Source organism: Lissotriton vulgaris, chromosome 6 (genome assembly GCF_964263255.1).
Source record: "Lissotriton vulgaris chromosome 6, aLisVul1.2, whole genome shotgun sequence".
NCBI lineage: Eukaryota > Metazoa > Chordata > Amphibia > Caudata > Salamandridae > Lissotriton > Lissotriton vulgaris.
Window position 1 is genome coordinate 536672624 of NC_141694.1, and position 12244 is coordinate 536684867.

At 46.3% G+C, this 12244-nt stretch overlaps 1 protein-coding gene and 1 pseudogene across 2 annotated transcripts in view; both read right to left on the reverse strand.

The window, feature by feature from the left end:
* The window catches only part of PHIP (PHIP subunit of CUL4-Ring ligase complex), a 2330659-nt gene that overhangs the window by 1372711 nt on the left and 945704 nt on the right, over nucleotides 1-12244 (reverse strand). The gene's annotated exons all lie outside the window — the stretch shown is intronic.
* LOC147707518 (leucyl-cystinyl aminopeptidase pseudogene) lies at nucleotides 3004-6368 on the reverse strand (annotated as a pseudogene).

Sequence of the window (12244 nt, forward strand, 5' to 3'; positions counted from 1 at the left end):
GCCATAAAGAAAAGTGCCAAAAATGTTTAACATTGTTATGGGTGACACACTCATTACACTATCTTGATAGCTTATTGAAGTTCATTCATGAAATGTCAAATGGTCTATGAACTAAAGCACACTCTAAATGTGTAAAACAAATATTTCCATACTTTTGTTTTGAAGACAATGCCGTTTCAGGCTTTTGATGAATTAAATTATTTTAAAAGATCCCTGACACAGTTGTACATCAAAGGCAATGGCATAATTCAGTTTAAAGGGCTAATGTAGAACTTCATTCTGAGCTTAGTTTGTGCAAATTTCTTGTCTCAAAGCAGCGATTCATAACATATCAAATGTATTACATCACTAAAGTGCGTCCCCAAATTATACACAAATTAGAAATGGCCTCACTGTGCACTGGTAAGAGTCTTTCTTTTACGATCAAAGTGATGGATCACTGGAAGCCTCCTGGAGATAGAAGAACTTTGTGAAAAAGTTACACAAAGCAAACTGACTTTCCTGCACCAACTTCCAAGTGTCTTATTTCATATTTAGATAAATCTTACAAGTCACCCTTCTTCCTCATTCATTAAAGCTACAAAATGAAAAATATCAAATGACTGAATTTGCAAGGGAAAAGACTAATTTGTAAAAAGGCCCAAGACTGCTTTATGTAAATATAAACAGTCAAAGTAGCCAAAAGCAGCGTGAACCGATGCAAAAGTCTATTTTTCAGAGATCCACATTTGAATGACACCACATATAAAATAACAAGTAGGAGGATTTTCCGCAGGCCTAGAGAGAATTTTGGATCTCACATTCCATAAAAAGTACATAGAATCTCAAGAGAGGGGAACAAAGTAAAATTATTATACTGATGGCCCCCAGCAGACCTCTTCTGGCTGCCAAGGCACAGTGCATACCCAAAATGAATGGCTCTTTTGACCTGGGTGAGCCAATTTCAGATCTCCTAATGTAGGAAACATGACAATTCATCACTTCCAAATTTAGACTAGTATCATTAAATACCAAGGGGACAGCTAAATAAAAAAATATTCTTGTGCCATAATCATCTGCAATCTCAATTTATACCTATATTTAAACAACGTACCTAAGACCACCACATCACAATAAACAAAACATGAACAGGCTGAGATCTTGAGCTGCTGCCGGATCTGAGAATCCAGAGTTTAGGCAATTATCTAAGGTCCAAAATGAAATTAATTTGAATACAGTTGCAAATAATGGCAGACCTTTTACAACCAAATGACAAGTTATTTTTGCTATTTGCTTCACAGTGCAATTCTTGTTTAAGTTCAGTTTTGGACACACTACATTTGGTGAAGGGCAAGTATCAGTTTCCATATTCTACATTCATCTTCTGAATGAACTTCTTCCTGAATAAGACCATGAACAAGCTTTGGTTTGGATGATCGCTTTCCTTTTCATCTGTAACTACCTAGGTGAGCCTATTGTTGTGCATGCATGCCAAGCGTGTACACACCTCTTCAGCATGCTGCCATATGTTTTAGGAGGACACCAAAGTCTTCTAACTCTTCTCCAGAATCCAAAGGTTTTGCCTTTGAAGTAAATAGATGTTACATTTCTATTTCTATTAGAGCAATAGAACGGAGAAAACAGTGTCTGTATACACATAAATCTGCTCCACTATCAAAAACTCTATTAGGTTTAGATGGTGAAAAAGAACTTCACACTTGTAGGAAAAAAGAAAAGAACACAAAGAATGTACTTTTATATTAAAGATGAGTAAAGCAAAAACAATCACCAATTTAATTCCTGTCCAGGTAATAAATGGACCAGTCTACAGCTACATTCTTGGTAAAGGATCGTCTACTCAAGTGAAAGAAAAATATTCAGCATGACACGGACCAAGATCCACCTTTCCTTTTGCCCTTGGTTTCAGGCGAGGGATACATACCTGGCCACTTAGCGGACAAATATGATTTAAGAGCAATAGTACCTTTATCAAATTTCTCCGTAATCAAAATAGGAAGTCTGTTTTAACTGGACACCTGCCACCAGATCACTATTTGCTAAGACCTAGTTCCCTTCTTCACTGGCACCAACATATAAGAGCAGGAGTTCATCTTACCAAACACGGCTGTATCTACAAACTAGACTATGAACGCCTTTGCATAGGAAAAAATGTGTTTCAGACAAACACACAGCAAGTATGAGAGCTCACAACATTGCACACATTTGTTTTGCTATTTTCCGTATTTAATAGCAATTAACACAGCTGCAGATAAGAACTAAAACATTTCTGAAATTAGGTTTTTGAAAAATGGTAAATAAAAATGGCATTTTATTATTAAGATGGGCTTCACAAGCAGGCCAAGTATAAATATTTCAAAGCAGCTTTTGTGTGGTGAATGAAGCAATAGTCTCCAGTAATGTTGCTTGACATGAATTATATTCTGGTGACATATGCAGTTTACTAGAAACTCGCCAGTTCATATTAACAAAAAGTAAAAGAAATGCAAGGCACTACAGAATAGAAGAATCAAGACTTATCTTCATTAGGTAAAGGGTAGTAGGCTTGATGCAAGGTTGAGAGCAGCTCCAAGACTACTGAAAAAATATACAAGTTCTGACAGCTACCCAAAAATACATCTGGTGGGAAAACCCAGAAATACAGTGTATAGTCTTACTTTGTCAGGCTGTACCATAGCAGATCTTGTGCAAGACTGAATATCAAATTATTGTCCATGGATCTGCAAATAGTGTACTGCAGTTGCACTCACAGTCATGAATCCTCGCTTATAGTACTCCACTGTGCCACTATTACCCACAGGCTAAATCAGCTGCAAGCAACACAGGCTCCTCTTTTTCTACCATGAAAATATCGATGAATCAAAAACAAAATCATTGACATCATCCAAGAAGCAGCAGCTTCCCTCCACAACCTTGCATTAAACCATAATTTTACAATAAATAAATATGTAGCCCCGGTACAAACATATACACACGTGCACACAGAAAAGTTTTTTTTTGCCCTGAGCCAACTAGATTCCTTAATAGTGCAAACCTTGTTGCAGCAATATCTGGTGCCAGTCCTGCTTTTGCAAAAGCAACAGAGCAATAGTCCACGAGCGCTCAAGACTTGGCCAGCTGCACACTGCAGGTGTTGTGCTTGCTACAGTACTCTTTCTAATATCAGCAGGTTCCTCTCCATCCACTGGATATTGAGCTGGATTGTTTCAATGGCTTCCTTAACACAGTTAAGTTCACAGCTCTTCCCCTTGGTGGAGGCAAAGAACGACTGGACTTCTTGGAGGTGGGCTGCTGTTGAGAACTGTGCGGTAGTCCGAGTTACAATACTCTGGATACTGAAGGACCCAGGTTGGAATTTCACTGTGAGGGCATCCCAGTTATCTTTCACAAAGTCCCAGGACAAGTGCCCCGTCACACTTTTGCTGATGGTTGCTAGGAGTCGTGGCAGCTCCTGGGCCCTGATGACGTCCCCTTCAAGGCCCTCCTGCATCAACCATATCAGTTTCTTGGCATCTTCCGTGCTTGCTAGGGCTTGCAGTAGCTTGGTCTTCTCAGCTTCATACAATGAAGACCTATACTCATTGAGCAGTGTTGTCCAGCCTTCCTCGGTATTTGCACCAGCTTTAAACACTATCTTCATAACATCTGTAGGTAGACTCATGGTCCTGTTAGATTCCTTCCACTCGTTGAACAGCTCAAGGGCCTTTGATTGACAAGTCTCACAGCCATGGGAACAGGCGAAGGACAGCAGTTTGGTTCGCAGCTCTCACTCGGATAAGGTTCCCTCATCAGTCCAAGTCTGATTCCTAATGGTGCCGTTCAGCAGCCTCAAGATGTATTGCTCCACTCTTCCTGAAAGAAGGAACAATTCCCGTTTTTCTACAAGGCTGTGGATGAGGTCGAGTTGGAATAGTGCTTCAGTGATGGGAGCAGTATAGGATTCCTTCCCAAGATAAGTAAGCAAATTAAAAACATCCTCCAGGGAAACCTTTCCTATTCCAGATAGTCCAAATATGTTGTTGATAATGTTGGCTCTATCTTTGTAGCTGAAGGCAGTGTGATCTTTCTGCAATTGTTCACCCAGGGCTTTCCAGCCTTCTTCTCCATAGTGCACCAAATAGTACCCATCCATGTCCACGTTGAATTTTATCCAGCTCACATCCTCTGTAAGTATGATGGTATCCTTCTCCTTCGTCAGTATCAACATTTTGGAACACTCAAAGGAGTCTATATGGCAGCTATTAGTGTGGTAGGTTAGTGGAATATGCCACAAATATATGGCGCCTGGTGTCTGCATGCTTGAATCCGAGCTACGAAGATATCGCTCTTGCTGTACAGTGATGTTCAATCCTTTTTTTGTGACTGTTGCCAGTGGAAGCCCCTCCTGAGTGGTCCATGTTCTCATCAGCTCCTTTACATCCAGATCTGGTGTGTGCTCGCTCATACTGTCCCACAGGTCGTCGCTCTTGGTGGACCCATAGCTGTGATCATGAAGGTAGGTCCTTATGCCCTCTGTGAACACTTCCTCCGACAGAAGGTTCTGCAGCATCAGCTAAATAGAAGACCCCTTCAGATAGGAAAGGACGTCAAACATTTCTTCAATCTGCTCTGGTGTCTGTACATCTGAGGAGATTGGGTGGGAAGAATTCAATGTATCTTTCATCATGGCTTTGAACCGCACGTCCAAGAAATCATCATCAGCCTGAAGATCCGAAAAGACCTTTTGCAAAGAGTAATATTCCATATAAGTCGCAAAGCCTTTGTTGAGCCACAGATCGTTCCACCATTCCATGGTCACCAGGTTTCCGAACCACTGATGAGCAAGCTCATGAGCGATCACTGCAGTGACCATCCGCTTGTCCAGAATGGAAGATGTGCTCTCATTGTACAGCAGGGTGGTCTCGCGGAACATTATTAAACCCCAGTTTTCCATTGCTCCCGCCTGGAAGTCAGGAATAGCCACAAGATCTAATTTTTCAAGTGGATAAGGGACTACAAATATTTTCTTGCAAAACTGAAGAAGCTTCACTGTTGTTTCGAGGGCATACTGAACCTGGTTTATCTTTTGTGGTACAGTATAAACAGATACCATGGTTTGATCAGTCATACTGGAGATGTTCTTCATATCGGCTACAATGAAGGCTACTAGGTAAGTACTCATTTTTACACTTGTGGCAAATTCATCTTTAACAGTCCCATCTGGTAATTGAGTAGTCACAAACTTTGGCATGTTGGACAGAGCTATGTGCTTCTCATCTCTTAAGAGTTTGATCGCAAAGGTGGATTTAAATGCTGGTTCGTCAAAGCAGGGAAAGGCCTTCCTTGCTGCCAGAGGCTCAAACTGAGTAGCTGCAAGCAACCTTTCATTTGAATTTTCATCCTTGTACTTGCTTTTGTAAAATCCATAATAAGTATTTGACAAATTAGAAGCATATTCTATATTCAATGTGTAGTTCTGTTTTTCACGTAGAGGTTCAGAAAGTACAACTGCAATCTGATCGAAGGTTGGATACTCCAAAACTGTAACTGGATTCCACTGTCCTACAGGTACAGAAGAGAGCACTGCCTTGGAGATAGAAAGACCTGAACTGTGAAGTACAATATTCTTAGAAGCCTTTGCGACATAAAACTGTATACTGACAGAACCCGTAAATGTCATAGTGGTCAGGTTTGGATGTAAAAAAAGATCATAACTCAGTGGTTTTAGATCACTTGGAAGTCTACTTTTTGTCCAAGGAAATGTTTGCCCATTACTCGCAATGGGATACACTAGTTCCATTGTATGATTTTGCTTATGGCAGCCTTCTTTGGTAAACGTACATGTGGGAAGTAGATACACCACCATTACTACAGACACTATGATCACAAGAATGACTACCGAGACAACCATTGTCCTGGCAGAGGGCAGGGAGCAGGATCCATCTTGGCCCTGCCGAGTATATCCTGATGCACTGTTACGCAAACCAGAGCTCCTATTCATTAATGACCGGCCCAACAATTTTGCTGATGATTCATAGTCCTCCTCATCTTTATCCATTTCATGTTCGCCGAGGCCACATACTAATAACCGGGAACTCCTTGGCTCGTACTCTACGTCATCAGGCTCCAAGGGATGCAAGCTCGGCTCCTTGGCCAAGTCTACAACGTCGGGCTCCTCTTCAAACATAGTATTTTCTATCATGTTCCTGGGAAGCTGAACCCAATCGTGGTTGAAGCTCTCCATGCTCGCAGAATGTCCGGATCACTGAAGTCCATGCTACAGAGTCAGAGGAACCAGATGTAAACATAAGAGGAAGCCGCACTCTACCAGCTACCAAAAGCCCAATTGACAGTGACAGCAGCCAGTCACGGTGGAGCAGCAGCAGCCTCTCTGTCCCAGCCGACCAGTGCCCGGGTGCCGGGACGGGTGCGGCCGGCAGTGCCTCCCTGCGCACCCCGGAGGCCTGGCTGCGATGGCCGCCTCGCCGCCCTGCGCTCACACTGGGCTCAGGCCTGCCTCTCCCCTGGCCGGCCGTCCCCGCCTGCCCGCGCCGAGGATCACTTTCTGCTGCTGCTGCCGTCGGTGCCTCTGTGTGCCGCTCTCTGTTGTTAGCCTGCCTCCATCCGGCAGGGGGGGCGGAGCGCCCCCCAACTAATTAGTTTTGAAGCCGGATAAGGTATAAAAAGCCCGCCCGACACCATCCTGGCACTTTCAGCAGAGCCGCGGAAGGGTCGGTCAGGAGAAATTACCTTGCAGAACTCTTGAGTATTGATATCCTGAACAGCGCAACCATCACTACGAAAATGTAAGTAACTGCAAACGCTCTAATCAAGCTTCTCTCTCAGGTAGCAGATTAGCACGAGGGACCCCTACGTTTGGACTTTGGCTCATGAGGCAACTGAACCCTTCAAAACAGCATGTTACATGAATGGAGAGCTATCAAAATGCTTCACTTTCACTCCATTTTTAACAGCGGTGATACAGCCTTTTGACCACAACAAATGACACTTTATGAACTCGCCATAACCTAGTGTGTGTGTTTTATGTTAAATGTTTGGAAGTCTGTATGTTTTAACTATAAGTCACTATAGGCACAATTTGCACCTGTAGTATGATATTTTTTCCAGTTATAAAAACCGCACATTGTTACCTGTACCCACTGGTCACCATACCTGCGGTTTTTTGGAAGAAGCGGATCACCACAAAAACATTTTTATCCTCTTCTCTTTACAGGTCAGCTATCAAGCGGCGTTTGCACTATATATTTCACTTTTGTATAAAAATATTGCCAAAAAGCAGAAAAACGTGAGTAAGGTGGGGATTTGTGTACCCCAGTCCTGAAGAAGGTTTTTTTAAACCGAAACATGTTGACACACACAAAGAGGAGGTGATGCACATTGTTTTGCATACTATACTTCCTACACTTAATTTTAATAGCACCAGCTCGGGGGCCCAATAACGTTTTTTTGTCAACCCACGAGCCAGGAACTTTTTAATGTCACTCACTTAAAAATAAAACCTCAACACGCACTCACATAGAAAATCCTCACTCACACCACACATAGTCGTTGTAAGTGCTCCCACGTAATCGTAGGTTGCAGCACGCCGGAGAGGGGTGCGAGGACCCCGATGATAAAGCATGACACCAAGGGGCCTGTTGGTGTGTGAGGGGTATCAAAACAACTAGGGTGTTCCCCACCACTGGAGAATACACCCGCCTTTGAAAGCGTGGATTCTCTTTGTTTAAAAAAAAAACCAATTCTTAGGAAACATACCACTAGAGGACATATGCAAGGCAGCAACATGGTCTACAATACACACCTTCACTAAACACTATTGTGTTGATGTGCAATCCAAGCTGCAGTGGGCCAAGCTGTCCTTAAAACACTATTTCAGAATGCTGCAACGGATACAAGCGACCACCGCTAGGGGAGACACTGCTGCACAATCGTTGCTAAGTATAGGATCTGCAGCTCATATGACTTGAACGGAAAATGCTACTTACCAGTATGCATCTGCTCTTGGCATGTAGAGCTGCAGAGTCCTACACGCCCTCCCGCCTCCCTGGGACTTGTATCTGTTCCAGTACTCATCTTACTTAGATGCACACGCATGGACATCCTTTCTCTTTACTTCTACTAACTCCATTTCCCATTATGGCGAAAAACAATCTGAGGATGGAGTCGATGACCATGCGCAGTATTGTCCAAGGGAGGAGTCGCCTATCTCGTGACTACAAAGACTTCTTCCAAGAAGACAACAACCTGCAATCATCCGAGCCCAAAACCAGTTGGCGATCTATTGCGAAGTGTAGGACTCTGCAGCTCTACATGCCAAGAACAGATACATACTGGTAAGTAGCATTTTCCTTTCCAGTTATAGAATAAGTCGCATTGCGTTCCAAACAGTAATTCAACATATTAATCAAAATGGTCCTGGTATCTGTAAACACAGTAATGAGGATACCTTGTACCCCATAACGGACCAGTCCAGTATCAAAGCAATCCAACCCAACGCCTGCAGACCTATCACAAACCAGATCCCTATCAGCAATATTGTCAAAGTGTAGTAATGGAACACGGCCTAAGTGAGCCTACAAGTCTGAACATGAAATCATAGTTCAGAGAAAGAAAAAACTTCCCCACTAGCCCACCCTCTCAGGCACCAACCCATCATCCACCTGTGATGCAGGAATTTGCTTCATAGTCTCAAAATAGGACCTCAGATGTCCCGCGGTCGTGATGCCCCTGGCATAAGACTAGCGTATGTTTCAGTGTTGAGTTTACATCGTTTCAAACTACCCAGCCGGTCCTGCAGTTTAGGAGAGGACTTCCGGCCCAATGTATGGCCACCTCTCGTTTAGCTAAAAGTAGCCCCAATGACGCAAGTTTCCTGACTTTCTTAGGAATTTGTACAGTGTATCCCATCAGGGCAATCTCAGGAACGGGGACCAAAGAAAGTCCAATTATCTTCCCTTGGGTATAGTGCACCTCCAACCAATAGGATTGCAATCGTGGGCAGGACCATGCCAGATGGATAAATTTGCAGCGGTGCAGAACATTTCAAACAGGTGTGTGGTCGTTCAGCATCAATCCTATGCGCTAAGGCTGGTGTGAAGTAAGCTTGGCGGAGAAATTTAAAATGCAACAGCTTATTGCGACTATTAAGTGAAATGTCTTTGGTGGCCTCTCAGCATTTGACCCATTGTTCATCAGTGATGGTGCACCCGCTGTCTGTCTCCCAGGCTTGTCTAAGGCTGGAGTCACTCGCAGGCAACAACCTGGCGCAGGCCCTGTACATTTTAGAGATAAGGCGTGTGTCTTCGTGTGACTCCAACACCAGAGTGAGTTGACGAAAAGAGTCCGGCTCCGCACGGTAAGTGGGGAGGGTAGCGCGCAGTGCGGATCTCATGCGGGTCAACAGGAATCTAACCATGAAGGTGCAATCAGTGTACCGTGCGTCCTCGTCTATTGAAAAAACATGCCCCCCCCCCCCCCGGGAAAAAATCACCCACTTTCGAGATGTCTAGTGTGGGTAATGTGTTCTGTACCAACCTTTCCCCGGTTATCAGAAACCATCGGGCATTGGGTAACGGCAGGGCCGAGGAGTAGAATTGTGAGACACCTGTGTACTTCAACTTATCCCAAGCCCAGGCAATTGTGGACACCATCTGTAGAACAAGTTACTTACCTTCGGTAACGATATATCTGTAAGAAACATTAGTTAGTGTTAGATTCCTTACCTTAGAATATCCCCAGGCGTCAGTCTGGATCCGGAAACTTTTGCGTAGCAGTACCCCTGCGCGTCGGTAGGCGTCGTCTGCAGGCGTCCCCTGCGGCTCCGCGTCCGTCGTCGGCGTTGTGCGCCGTGATGACGTCGCTGGAGTATATAGACGCCGCCTCCGCGCGCTGACGTCAGTTCTTTGCACACAGCTTTTCCGCGCCAGGAGACGCAGAGCCATGAGAGAACCAACACTGGTGCCATGTAAAACTAGGGCCCTGAAAGGGATGTCCTTAACCCTAGGTATCAGTTCGCAGAACGGGGAGGATGGGTGGGTTCGGTAAGGAATCTAACACTAACTAATGTTTCTTACAGATATATCGTTACCGAAGGTAAGTAACTTGATCATCTGAAAGAAACACGTTAGTGTTAGATTCCTTACCTTAGAATACATACCCCAGCAATACCAACCCCGGTGGTGGGTCTGCGAACCAATACAAAACTACACCAGAAAGTCCTGGAGGACAGAACGGCCAAAGAAGCCATCCCTCCGGACTTGACTGTCCAGGCAGTAGTGCCTCGCAAATGTGTGCAGCGAGGCCCACGTAGCCGCTTGGCAAATGTCCTGCAAGGGGACTCCCCGGCCCAGGGCAGTGGTAGCCGCCGTGGCACGAGTGGAATGGGCCCTCAGCCCAACAGGAGGCTCCTTATGAGCCAAAGAGTAGCACGCTTTGATGCAGAGAACGACCCATCGAGAGATGGTCCGTTTACAGACCGCCCGTCCCTTCTTCGCACCCACGTAGCCAACAAACAGTTGGTCATCCACCCGGAACTGGCGTGTGCGATCCATGTAAAATGAAAGGGTCCAGACGGTGGAGCCGCTCTTCATCCTTTGAAGGATGCGGAGGCGGGAAGAAGGAAGGGAGGGTGATGGACTGCCCGATGTGAAAGGCCGAAACAACCTTGGGCAGGAAAGAAGGTCTAGTCCTCAGAACCACCTTGTCAGGATGGATGGACAGGAAAGGAGGTTGGACAGAAAGAGCCTGGAGCTCACTCACTCTCCTGGCAGAGGTGATGGCAACCAGGAAAGCCGTCTTTAAAGTCAGGAGACGGAGAGGACAAGAATGAAGGGGCTCAAAGGGAGCACACATCAGGAAAGTTAGAACCAGGTTCAAATCCCACTGAGGCGTCACAAACGGAACAGGTGGAAACATGTGAGTGATGCCTTTCAAGAATCGAGTTACAATCAGGGATTTGAACAAAGAAGGCTGATCAGGAAGCCTCAAAAAGGCTGAAAGGGCAGAAAGGTAGCCCTTGATAGTGCCCAGAGCAGAGCCCTGCTGGGCAAGAGAAAGAAGAAACAGAAGAACCTCCGAAAGAGGGGCAGAAAGAGGGTCCACAGCCTTTGCTGTGCACCATGCCACAAATCTGTTCCACCGACAGGCGTATACCGACTTAGTGGAGGGACGCCTGGCTGCCAGAATAACATCACAGACTTCAGGAGGCAAGTCAAATGGCCTCAACTGCCGCCGCTCAATCTCCAAGCATGGAGGTGGAGACTGGACAGGTTCGGGTGGAGGACCGTCCCCTGCTGCTGCGACAGAAGGTCCTCCTGAAGGGGCAGGCGGATCGGGGGACCGACTGACATGCTGAGTAGCTCGGGATACCAGTACCTTCGAGCCCAGTCCGGAGCCACAAGGATAACTTGGGCCCGGTCGCGCCTGATCTTCTTCAGCACTCTGGGCAGAAGTGGTATAGGCGGAAAGGCGTATAACAGACCGCAACTCCACTCGCGCCGAAAGGCGTCGCCGTGCGAGTGCCGTCTTGGAAACTCCAACGCGCAGAACTGACGACATTGCGCGTTCTCTTCTGTGGCGAATAGATCTAACCAAGGCTCTCCCCATTGCAGAAAGATGCCTTGCGCCACGTCCGAGTTCAGACGCCATTCGTGATCCATCGAGCACCGACGGCTGAGTTCGTCCGCCCTGGCGTTCAGGGAACCTGCCAGGTGTTGAACCGTCAGAGTCACGCCCTGACGTTCCAGCCATTGCCAGAGGCGCAGAGCCTCCTGGCAGAGGGTCCACGACCCCACACCGCCCTGTTTGATGCAGTACCACATGGCGGTGGTGTTGTCGGTGAACACCTGCACTACACTCCCGTTGACAAAGGGGAGGAATGCCTTCAGTGCCAGACGAATCGCCCGCAGCTCCAACAGGTTGATATGGAGCCGGGACTCCGCCGGAGACCAGATGCCTCTGATCTCTGCCTCTCCCAAGTGGCCACCCCAGCCCTGGAGGGACGCGTCCGTCACGACAACGTGCTCCGGTTGGGGAAGGAAGAGGGATCTGCCTCTGACCCAATCGCGGTCCGTAAGCCACCACTGCAGTTGTCTCGCAGTGCCCTCCGAGATCAAGACGTGGTCGGACAAGTTGCCCTGATGCTGGGCCCACTGAAACTTCAGGTCCCACTGCAGAGCCCGCATCCGCCACCGGGCGTGATGCACCAGAAGGATGCAGGAAGCCATCAGTCCCAGCAGCCGCAGCGTCA